Below are 10,930 nucleotides of genomic sequence, written 5' to 3' on the forward strand. Positions count from 1 at the left end.
CAGGAGAACTGAAAACATCAACACAAAAACTTATACACAAATGTTCATAGTGGCATTATAATACTAGACCAAAAGTAGAGGCTGCAAATATCTATCAGTTGATGAACGAATAAACAAAATGATACATCCATACAGTGAATATACAAAGCAGTATAGCCATACAGTGTGTTATTCAGTGATAGAAAGGATTGAACCATTGATACATGCTGTAATATAGATGGGCCTTGAAAACATACTAAGTGAAAAAAGTCAGACACAAAAGTCTACATATTATGTGATTTCACTTATCTGAAATGTCTAAAATAGGGAAATTCATAGAGATAGAAATTAATAGATAAGTAGTCTCCACCCAGGCACTGCTATGCTTGGACTTATGGGTTGTGTGGCTGCTACCTGAGCCTCAGGGTCCTTGTGGGGACTCAGCCCTTCAGCACTGCTACCACAAGCCCAGCTCTTTCTGAGGGTCACCTCAGTAGTGCTCCAGGCTGTCAGAGACTATGCTGATCAAACACTTCCATTGCCAAAGGCACGTACCACCACTGGGCACATGGTGGCTGTCATTGGACCAGTGGTAAATGTCCAATTTTGGGAGAAGCTGCCACCCATCCCTAAATGCCTGGAAGTGCAAGGCAGGGAGACCAAGCTGGTTTTGGAGATGGCCCAGTCTTTGAGTGAGAGAACAATAAGGACCATTGCCATGGGTATGGAAACATGGTTAGAGGCCAGAATGTCCTGGATTCTGGTACATCAATCAAAATTCCTGTTGGCCCTGAGACCTTGGGTAGATTTGTGAATGTCACTGGAGAACCTTTGATGAGAGGGGTCCCATCAAAACCAAACAAATTGTTGCCATTTGTGCTGAAGCTTCTTAATTCATGGAGATGAGTGTTGAGCAGGAAATTCTGGTTTCTGGTATAAAGACTGGATCTGCTGGCTCCCTATGCCAAAGGTGGCAAAACTGAGCACTTTGTTGGTGCTGGAATTGGCAAGACAGTACTGGTCATAGAGTTAATCAACAACGTTGTTAAGCCTGTGGTGGGTACTCTGCGCTTGCTGGTGTTGGTGACAGGATGCAAGAGGATAATGACTTATTCCATGAAATGAGTGAGTCTGGTGATATCAACTTAAAAAATTCTACCTCCAAGGTAGCACTGATATATGATCAAATGAATGAACTGCCTGGTACTCGAGTTTGGGCAACTCTGACTATGCTGACTGTAGCTGAATACTTCAGGGACCAAGAAGGTCAAGATGTATTGTTGCTTATTGATACCATCTTTTGTTTCACCCAGGCTGGCTCAGAGGTATTGGCTTTATTGGGCAGAAGCCCTTCTGCTGTGGGTTATCAGCCTACCCTGGCCACTGACACGGGTACCACGCAGGGAAGAACCACCACCACCCAAAAGGGATCTATCACATCTCTAAGGCTATCTACATGCCTGCTGATTACTTGACTGGCCCTGTCCCTGCCACTACTTTTGCCCATGTGGACGCACACCACTGTGCTGTCTCATGTTATTGCTGAGCTGGGCGTCTATCCAGCTATGGATTCTCTGGACTCCACCTCTTGCATCATAAATCCCATTGTTGGCAATGAGCATTATGATGTTGCCTCTGGGGTGCAAAAGATACTGTTGTTATTACTGCTTAGTTGCTAAGTCATGTCTGACTCTATTGTGACCCCGAGGACTGTAGCCCGCTAGGATCCCCTATCCATGGGATTTCCCAGGCAAGAATACTGGAATAGTATGCTATTGCCTTCTCCAGGAGATCTTCCTGACCCAGTGATCAAACCTGCATCTCCCACATTGCAGATGGATTCTTTACTTCTGAGTCACTGGGGAAACCCAGTTATGATAATAGGTAGAATTTATTGAAACCTCAACATATTCCAGGTAGTGTGGTAAGCACTTTACATTATTCCCAACTATTAATTGTTTCCATGCAAATGATCCTGTGTGTGTTAGTCACTCAGTCGTGTCCAATTCTTTGCAACCCCATGAATCGCAGCCTGCCAGGCTCCTCTGAACATGGAATTCTCCAGGCAAGAATACTGGAGTGGGCCACTATTTATAAGATAACAAATCCCTCATTACATCATTGCTGTCTTGGGTATGGATGAACTTTCTGAAGAAAAGTTAACTGTGTCCTGTGCATTGAAAATACAGCTTTTCTTGTCTCAGTCATTCCAAGTGGCCGAGGTCTTTACCTGTCATATGCAGAAACTGGTACCTTGAAGGGGGTCATCAAAGGATACCAGCAGATTTTGGCAGATGAATATGACCATCTCCCAGAATGGGCCTCTATATGGTGCGACCGACTGAAGAAGCTGTGGCAAAAGCTGATAAGCTCTCTGAAGAGCACTAGTGAGGGCGTCCTTTCAGCAAACTAAGCACTCTTCCTCCAACTGTCCCTCTCTTTGCCCCTAATCCAAAAATCACAGTTTTCTCTCTGGGCCACTTTAGAGGCTATTTTAAAGATGTTGTATTCTGTCTGAAGAGTGTTAAGGGTTTCTAGTGGTTGCCAAGGACTGGAGGGAGAGGGAAATGGAGAATGACTGTTAATAGACATGGAGATTTTTTGGAGGGAATGACAAAATGTTCTGGAATTAGGTAGTGATGGTTGTAAAACCTTGTGAGCATACTCAAAACCACTGAATTGGGCACATTAAATTTTTATGGAATGTATTATATTGCAAAACAAATTTGCAAAGATTATTGTTAAAATGCATAATCAGTTCAGTTCAATTCAGTCGCTCAGTCGTGTCCAACACTTTGCAACCCCATGGACTGCAGCACGCCAGGCTTCCCTGTCTATCATCAACTCCCAAAGTTTACTCAAATTCATGTCCATTGAGTCAGTGATGCCATCCCATCTCATCCTCTGTTGTCCCCTTCTCCTCCTGCCTTCAATCTTTCCCAGCATCACGGTCTTTTCCAATGAGTCAGCTCTTCGCATCAGGTGGCCAAAGTACTGGAGTTTCAGCTTCAACATCAGTCCTTCCAATGAACACCCATGACTGATCTTGTTTAGGATGGACTAGTTGGATCTCCTTGCAGTCCAAGGAACTCTCAAGAGTCTTCTCCAACACCACAGTTCAAAAGCATCAATTCTTCTGCACTCAGCTTTCTTCACAGTCCAACTCTCACATCCATACATGACCACAGGAAAAACCATAGCCTTGACTAGACGGACTTTTGTTGGCAAAGTAAAGTCTCTGCTTTTTAATATGCTGTCTAGGTTGGTCATAACTTTTCTTCCAAGAAGCAAGTGTCTTTTAATTTCCTGGCTGCAGTCACCATCTGCAGTGATTTTGGAGCCCAAAATATAAAGTCTGTCATTGTTTCCCCATCTATTTGCCATGAAGTGATGGCACTGGATGCCATGATCTTAGTTTCCTGAATGCTGAGCTTTAAGTGAAAATTTCACTCTCCTCTTTCACTTTCATCAAGAGGCTTTTTAGTTCTTCGCTTTCTGCCATAAGGGTGGTGTCATCTGCATATCTAAGGTTATTGATATTTCTCCCGGCAATCTTGATTCCAGCTTGTGCTTCTTCCAGCCCAGCGTTTCTCATGATACATTCTGCATAGAAGTTTTATAAGCAGGGTGACAATATACAGCCTTGATGTACTCCTTTCCTGATTTGGAACCATTCTGTTGTTCCACATCCAGTTCTAACTGTTGCTTCCTGACCTGCATACAGATTTCTCAGGAGGCAGGTAACGTGGTCCAGTATTCCCATCTCTTGAAGAATTTTCCACAGTTTATTGTGATCCACACAGTCAAAGGCTTTGGCATAGTTAATAAAGCAGAAGTAGATGTTTTGGGGGGGCTTCCCTCATAGCTCAGTAGGTAAAGAATCTAGCTGCAATGCAGGAGACCTGGGTTAGATTCCTGGGTCCGGAAGATCCCCTGGAGGAGGAAATGGCAACCCACTCCAGTATTCTTGCCTAGAGAATCCCATTGACAGAGGAGCCTGGCAGTCTACAGTCCATGGGGTTGCAAGAGTCGAATACAACTTAATGACTAAACCACTACAGATGTTTTTCTGGAACTCTCTTGTTTTTTTTTGGTAATCCAGTGAATGTTGGCAATTCTGGTTCCTCTGCCTTTTCTAAAACAAGCTTGAACATCTGGGAGTTCATGGTTCATGTACTGTTGAAGCCTGGCTTGGAGAATTTTGAGCGTTGTTTTACTAGCGTGTGAGATGAGTGCAATTGTGCAGTAGTTTGAGCATTCTTTGGCATTGCCTTTCTTTGGGACTGGAATGAAAACTGACCTTTTCCAGTCCTGTGGCCACTGCTGAGTTTTCCAAATTTGCTGGCATATTGAGTGCAGCACTTTAGCAGCAGTATCTTTTAGGATTTGAAATAGCTCAACTGGAATTCCATCACCTCCACTAGCTTTGTGTGTAGTGATGTTTCCTAAGGCCCAGTTGGCTTTGCATTCCAGGATGTCTGGCTCTAGATGAGTGATTATGCCATTGTGATGATCTGGGTAGTGAAGATCTTTTTTGTATAGTTCTTCTGTGTATTGCTGCCACTTAATATCTTCTGCTTCTGTTAGGTCCATACCATTTCTGTCCTTTATTGAGTCCATCTTTGCAGGAAATGTTCCCTTGGTATCTCCAATTTTTTTGAAGAGATCTCTAGTCATTCCCATTCTATTGTTTTCCTCTATTTCTTTGCACTGATCATCGAGGAAAGCTTTCTTATCTTTCCTTGCTATTCTTGGGAACTCTGCATTCAAATGGGTATATCTTTCCTTTTCTCCTTTGCTTTTCACTTCACTTCTTTTCACAGCTATTTGTAAGGCCTCCTCAGACAGCCATTTTGCTTTCTTGCATTTCTTTTTCTTGGGTATGGTCTTGCTCCCTGTCTCCTATACAATGTCATGAACCTCTATCCATAGTTCATCAGGCACTCTATCAGATCTAGTCCCTTAAATCTATTTCTCACTTCCACTGTATAATCATAAGGGATTTGATTGAGGTCATACCTGAATGGTCTAGTGGTTTTGCCTACTTTCTTCAATTTCAGTCTGAATTTGGCAATAAGGAGTTCATGATCTGAGCCACAGTCAGCTCCCGGTCTTGTTTTTGCTGACTGTAGAGAGCTTCTCCATCTTTGGCTGCAGAGAATATAATCAATCTGATTTTGTGGTTGACCATCTGGTTTTGTCCATGTGTAGAGTCTTCTCTTGTGTTGTTGGAAGAGGGTGTTTGCTATGACCAGTGCGTTCTCTTGGCAAAACTCTATTAGCCTTTGCCCTGCTTCATTCTGTACTCCAAGGTCTAATTTGCCTGTTACTCCAGGTGTTTCTTGACTTCCTACTTTTGCATTCCAGTCCCCTATAATGAAAAGGACATCTTTTTTAGGTGTTAGTTCTAGAAGCTCTTGTAGGTCTTCACAGTACCATTCAACTTCAGCTTCTTTAGCATTACTGGTTGGGGCATAGACTTGGATTACCATGATACTGAATGGTTTGCCTTGGAAACAAACAGAGATCATTCTGTCATTTTTGAGATTGCATCCAAGTACTGCATTTCAGACTCTTTTGTTGAATATGATGACTACTCCATTTCTTCTAAATGATTCTTGCCCACAGTAGTAAATATAGTGGTCATCTGAGTTAAATTCACCCACTCCAGTCCATTTTAGTTCTCTGATTCCTAATATGTTGACGTTCACTCTTGCCATCTCCTGTTTGACCACTTCCAATTTGCCTTGATTCATGGACCTGGCATTCCAGGTTCCTATGCAATATTGCTCTTTACAGCATCGTACTTTGCTTCTATCACCAGTCGTATCCACAACTGGGTGTTGTTTATGCTTTGGCTCCATCCCTTCATTCTTTCTGGAGTTATTTCTCCACTGATCTCCAGTAGCATGTTGGGCACCTACTGACCTGGGGAGTTCATCTTTCAGTGTCCTATCCTTTTGCCTTTTCATACTGTTTATGGGGTTCTCAAGGCAAGAATACTAAAATGGTTTGCCATTCCCTTCTCCAATGGGCCACATTTTGTCAGACCTCTCCCCAATGACCCGTCCTTCTTGGGTGGCCCTACATGGCATGGCTTATAGTTTCATTGAGTTAGACAAGGCTGTGGTCCATGTGATCAGATTGATTAGTTTTCTGTGACTGTGGTTTTCAGTCTGTCTGCACTCTGATGGAGAAGGATAAGAGGCTAATGGAAGCTTCCTGATGGGAGAGATTGACTGATGGGGGAAATTGGGTCCTGTTCTGATGGACAGAGCCATCCTCAGTAAATCTTTAATCCAATTTTCTGTTGATGGGTGGAGCCGTGTTCCCTCCCTGCTATACCTGGGGCCAAACTATGGTGGAGGTAATGAGGAAGATGGCGACCACCTTCAGAAGACCCCATGCGTGTACTGCTGCATTCACTGCCTCCAACCCTGCAGCAGGCCACCACGGACCCCTGCCTCCACTGGAGACCCCTGGGCAAATGCATAATAATAGTGGCTAATATTTGTTAAGTTCTTACTACGTTTGAGGCTAAAACAGACAACGGGCTTCCCTTGTAGCTCAGTTGGTAAAGAATCTGCCCACAGTGCAGATAACTGGGTTCACTTCCTGGGTCGGGAAGATCCCCTGGAGAAGGAAATGGCAACCCCCTCAGGTATTCTTGCTTGGAGAATCCCATGGGCTGTCGCCTGCCAGGCTCCTCGGTCCATGGGGTTGCAAGAGTCAGCCATAACTTAGTGACTGAACCACCACCACAAAACAGACATTGGCTAACACTCCGTAGAATAAGATTTGTTAATAGGGAAAAACTAATGGAAAAATCAAATTTGTCAGGCAAAATCTACCTCTATACACTTAACACCAGCAGGAAGGCACCAAAAAATTAGCAGCAGCTATAATCAGAAAAAAGAAAACAAAAATGAACAAAAACAAATTGCCAAATCAAATATTTATTAAATATTTATGTGCTTAATCCTTATAAGATGCTTTTAATTAAATTTGTTAAAAATGATAGAAAATTTTGTGATGGCTTAATAGCACTTATAGGAAATTGTCTTAACAAAATTCATGATGGAAAATGCTTCCCTTAAAAAATTTGTTAGTGTCTCCACTTTACTCAGTCTCATCTTTAAATTTGTTCTCAGTATATAATTAAGAAATTTGTTCTCAATTACATCAATAACTCATGCTTTTTTTTTTTTTTTTGCCAAGTAGTAATCCATGATATGAACATGGCACATTTTGAAAGGTATCTGAATTGTTTCCAGCTTTTGTAATATACAAACAAAACTTCTATAAAGATTTGTATCTAGATATTACATGAAAACAAATTTTCATTTCTGTGTAGTAAATGTCCAGAGCACTGTTGCTGGGCTGCATGATGGTAGCTACGTGCTTAGTTTAAGAAACTGCCAAACTTTTTTTCCAGAGTAACTGTGCCAATTCACACATTCACCAGCAATGTATGAGTGATCCAATTTCTCCACATTCCTGCCATCATCTGATGTTGTCACTATTTTTTATTTTAGTCATTCTGATAGGTGTAAAGTTAGTAATATTTCATTGTGGTTTTAATTTGCATTTTCCTAATGACTAATGATGTTGAGCAACTTTGCTTGTCATCTGCACATTTTCGTCAGTGAAATATCGGTAAACATCTTCTGTCCATTTTCAGATGGGTTTGTTTGGTTTTTTACTATTGAGTTTTCAGAGTTCTTTACATATTCTAGATACTAGTCTTTTGTTAAGTTTGTGGTTTGCAAATATTTCCTCCCAGTCTGTAGCTTGTCTCTTTATTCTCTTAATAAGATATTTTACAGAGCCAAGGTTTTTAATTTTGATGAAAGCCATTTCCTTTTATGGATTGTGGTTTTGAGGTCAAGTCTAAGAACTTGGCATTGTCCTAGATTATGAAGATTTTTCTCTTTTCTCCTAAAGGCTTTGTATTTTTACATTTTATGCTTGTGCCCGTAATCCATTTTGAGTTTGTTTTTGTATAAGGTATGAAACTTAGATCAAGTTTCATTATTTTGCCCTTAGATGACCAGTTGTTCCAACATGGTTTAGAAGGCTATCTTTCCTTTATTAGATTACTTTTACAACCCTGCCAAAAATCAGCTTGGCATATTTGTGTGAGTCTATTTCTGGGTTCTCTATTCTCCTCCATTGATCTGTATGCCTATGCCTCTGCTGATACCACATAATCTTCATTACTATATAATATCATAATATATCATATTATATCATAATATCATACTATATAATATCAGTCATGAAATTGGGGAGATTTTATTCTTCATAAAATTTTTTTAGCTAGTTCAGTTCCTTTGCATTTCCATATGAATTTTAGAATAAACTTGTGCATATTTGCAAAGAAATCTGGCAGGGAATTTAAAGTGAATTTCATTAAACCAGTATATCAATTTGGGAAGACTTGACCTCTTTACTAAGTTAAGTTTTCCAGTTCATGAACATGGCATTACATCTCTCCATTTATTTTGCTCTCTTTTGATTTCCTTCATCAGTGTTTTGTAGTTTTCAGCATACAAGTCCTCTACATGCAGTGTTAGTTTGTACCTAAGTATTTCTTTTTCTAAGTGGTTGCCAATGGTATAGTGTTTTAAATTTCAGTGTCCATGCATTCATTGGTAGTATATAGAAGTGCAGCTAGTTTTTAAACATTTATTTTGTAGCCTGTAACCTTGTTGAACACATGATTTGGTTCTAGGCTTTTTGTTGTTGATTCCTTGAGATTTTCTACAAAGAAAATCATCTTCAAAGAAGGACAGTTTTCTTTCCTTCTGGTCTGTATACATTTTATTCCCTTTCCTTAACTGTTGGCAATAGCTAGAACTTCCAGCAACATATTGTACAAAAGGTAAAAGAAGATAATCTTGCCTTGCTCCTGATCTTAGAGGGCAAGCTGTAATTTTCAGATAAATGCTCAATTTCAAGATGAGGAAGTTTCCTTCTATTCCTAGTCTTCTCAGTGTTTCTTACCATGAATAGGTGTTGAATACTGTCAGATATTTTTCCTTCACCAATTAGGATGATTGTGTGATCTTTCTTTAGCCTATTAGTAAAGTGGATTATGTTGACTAATTTTCAAATAATGAAACAGACTTCCATTGGGGAAGAGAGGGTGGAAGTCTAGACTCACTTGATCTTGATTGTATTGCTGGGGGTGTGGGATACCAGTTTTTCCTTTGGTTAGAGTGGAGTAAAAGAGTTTTTGTTTAAAAGCTTTTTATCTAGGGAGGCTGCTGTTTCCTGGTGCTCTGACTAGAGATAAAAGGTTGTTGTTGGGACTTTTTATTTCTGAGCCTCAATGGCACCCCACTCCAGTACTCTTGCCTGGAAAATCCCATGGGGTCCATCGGGTCGCTAAGAGTCGGACATAACTGAGCAACTTCACTTTCACTTTTCACTTTCATGCATTGGAGAAGGAAATGGCAACCCACTCCAGTGTTCTTGCCTGAAGAATCCCAGGGACGGTGGAGCCTGATGGGCTGCCGTTTATGGGGTCGCACAGAGTCAGACACGACTGAAGCGACTTAGCAGCAGCAGCAGCAGGCACTTCCACAGAACTGACCTCACCACCACCCAGCCCATGATGTGCAAGGCAAAAAGAAAACCTTGGAACTCACCTCTATGTTGCTTTCTGCATCCCAAGATCCCTAAAGAGTCTGTCTCTTCTCTCTACCTTTCAGACTTTTATTTTATTTTGTTTTGTTCATATATAAGCCAGGGGTTTTAATTGACCTAGCAGGAGAAAAACAACGAAATATGTCTACTCTAACTTCCTAACTTTGGAATCAGTGAAATCTGATTCCAAAATGTTATAGTGACCGGTTTACTGAAAAGGCTGGATCAGAATGTAAGTAAGCTGGTTTTCTTTTATTGCTCCCCTTCAAATTCCCTCTGCCAGTCTCCCTACACTGGACGATGTGGTGAGCAGATCCTCATATTTCTCAGGTCAGTTTCAAGTGTGAACAGTCTTCATTTCTGGAGGAAAAAGGGTGTGGGTGTACTTAGTCACTCAGTCATGCCCGGCTCTTGGAAGGCAAGAATACTCTCGTGGGTTTCCATTTCCTCTTCCAGGGGATTTTCTTGACTCAGAAACTGCACCCGCATCTCCTACGTCTCCTGCATTTCAGGCAGGTTGTTTACCTGCTGAGCCATCAGGGAAGCCTCTCTGCTTGGCTGTTTTCTCTCCAGTCCTCTGACTGTTGCTTCCTTACCCTCTATGGTTGGGGGTCAGGAGAGGGAAAATTAAAGGAAAAGAGCTAAGTGTTATGTTAAGGGCTAGAACCCCTGGAGTCAGGTGTGAGCGCCCTCTGCCTGGCAGATGCCCACATGTGGGTTTTTCTCTCTATGTGGCTTCTCCTGAGACCCTGCTCTGAGAAGACCATGGATGGTCCTCTGTCACGGGAGATACAGTCTCAGGGTGAGAGATTCCAGCTCCCGGCAGCTACTGCCCCCCACCCCCCACCCCGGTCACTCGTGCTGGGGTTCATTTGCCCGAGCTGGGCAGCATTCTCTCATGAGAGTTCAAGCTCAACTGCCCTCCGTGATATCTGTGGAAAGAGCAGCTGGCCCAAACGGCAGCACTTGGTCCTCTTTCAATTCTCATAAACAGCTCTAGTCCCTCTCTTCCCTTCAGAATTTTCCAGAGGACATTCAGGCACCGGTGTCTGTGCTTTCCAAATTCCAAGGGACACAGTCGTGTTCTTCCAGAACTCTTCCGCCCCCTTCTGCTGCGTCTTAGCAGCACTGGGTCAGCACAGCTGGTGTGAAGCAGAAATAAGAGACCTCCCTCCAGCTCTCACAAGGAATATAGGGAACACACAGGACACAGGGTGAGCTGTTGTAAAGGAATCTTGACTCCCCGACATCCTCAGACAAGCTCCAGCTGGAGGAGGGGGAGGGGACAAGGGCCGTAGAA

At 42.1% G+C, this 10,930-nt stretch overlaps 1 pseudogene; it reads left to right on the forward strand.

Moving 5' to 3' along the window:
• The first annotated feature begins 361 nt into the window (after positions 1-361).
• Positions 362-2,367, forward strand: LOC101104793 (ATP synthase subunit beta, mitochondrial-like; annotated as a pseudogene).
• Positions 2,368-10,930: the final 8,563 nt, after the last annotated feature.

This window comes from Ovis aries, chromosome 1 (genome assembly GCF_016772045.2).
Source record: "Ovis aries strain OAR_USU_Benz2616 breed Rambouillet chromosome 1, ARS-UI_Ramb_v3.0, whole genome shotgun sequence".
NCBI classification, from domain to species: domain Eukaryota; kingdom Metazoa; phylum Chordata; class Mammalia; order Artiodactyla; family Bovidae; genus Ovis; species Ovis aries.